Raw genomic sequence first — 1868 nt, 5'->3', positions numbered from 1 at the left:
TTTTAGATCCGAACTTTGTACTCTTTGACAGCATGAGTCTCTAAACTCTATTGTTGGGGGTGAGGAGCTCTGCTGTGTCTCGATGACTTAATGCAATTATTTCTGTTTTCTATTCAAACACACTTGTTTCTATCTAACATGTTCATTCGCACTTCAATATGATGGATGTGATGACCCATGACATTCATCACCATTCTCAACCTATGAACGCGTGACTGACAACCACCTCTGTTCTACCTTCGATTGAATGAGTATCTCTTGGATTCCTTAATCAGAATTTTCGTGGTATAAGCTAAAATCCATTGGCAGCATTCTTGAGAATCTAAAAAGTCTAAACCTTGTCTGTGGTATTCCGAGTAGGATTCAGGGATTGAATGACTGTGATGAGCTTCAAACTCACAAGGGTTGGGCGTAGTGATAGACGCAAAAGGATCAATGGATCCTATTCTAGCATGAGTGAGAACCGACAGATAATTAGCCGTGCGGTGACAGCGCACCTGGACCATTTTCATTGAAAGGACGGATGGTAGCCATTGACAACGGTGATTCACCAACACACAGCTTGCCATAGGAGGAACCTTGCGTGCGTGAAGAAGAAGACAGGGAGAAAGCAGACATTCAGAAGACAAAGCATCTCCAAAACTCCAACATATTCTCCATTACTGCATAACAAGTATTTATTTCATGCTCTTTTATTTTTCGCAATTCAGACTGATAATCATAATTAATCTCCTGACTAAGATTTACAAGATAACCATAGATTGCTTCAAGCCAACAATCTCCGTGGGATCGACCCTTACTCACGTAAGGTATTCCTGGGACAACCACCCATTCTTACCTGGCCACGGAAAGGAGAAGTACTCATATTATACCTTGTAGTGGGAAGTCGGGCAGTAGCCTCAGCACTAGTCAGGGAGGACAAAAGTGGGTAACAACCTATATACTTCATTAGCAAAGCACTACACAGGTCCGAACTGAACTATCAAAAGATAGAAAAGTTCGCCTAAGCTCTCATACTAACTTCTCGATAACTTTGCCCGTATTTCAAGCTCGCACCTTTAAGGTTCGGACTAACCAGCCCATGAAAGGTATTCTACAGAAGATAGACTTAGCTGGAAGAATTCTGCAGTGGGCAGTCGAGCTATCTGAGTTTGATCTTCAATATGAAACTCGGACGGCCATCAAATCCCAGTAGCTGGCCGACTTCATTGCTGAGTACATTGACACCCCGGGAACTCCTGCAAAATAGAATCTCTATGTAGATGGCTCTTCAAATAAAACAGGGAGTGGGGCAAGTGTGATAATAGAGAGTAATCAGGGAACCCAAATCAAACTCTCCTTAAAATTTGAGATCCCTGCTTCCAATAACCAAGCCGAGTATATGGCTCTATTGGCTGGTTTGAAGCTGGCTAAGGAGGTTGGAGCTCAAAAGCTTATTATCTTCAGCGATTCACAAGTAGTTACCTCACAAATAGAAGGGACCTACTAAGCCAAAGACCATACTATGAAAAAGTACCTGGAAAAAACCAGAGAACAGCTTGGACAACTCGGGGAATATAAGGTCCGCCACATACGTCGGGAACAGAATGCTCGAGCTGACGCACTCTCAAAACTAGCCAGCACCAAACCAATGGGCAATAATAGAAGCGTCATCCAGGAAACACTGCAGAACCCATCAATTTCAGAGGAAGAAGAGGTCCTAGCAATATCAAGCCAAGATTAAGGATGGATGACTCCCATAATCAACTACCTTAAATCAGAAATACTCCCTACAGATAAGAAAAAGACCCAATGAGGTCCGAGATAGAATGCTAAAAGTAACTTGGGAAGGACCGGTATGAAGAAGTTGGACCAATCCCCTAAAACTA

This window comes from Arachis ipaensis, chromosome B7, assembly GCF_059453495.1.
Source record: "Arachis ipaensis isolate K30076 ecotype BB chromosome B7, ASM5945349v1, whole genome shotgun sequence".
Lineage (NCBI taxonomy): Eukaryota > Viridiplantae > Streptophyta > Magnoliopsida > Fabales > Fabaceae > Arachis > Arachis ipaensis.
Note: the sequence above shows the minus strand (reverse complement) of the source record.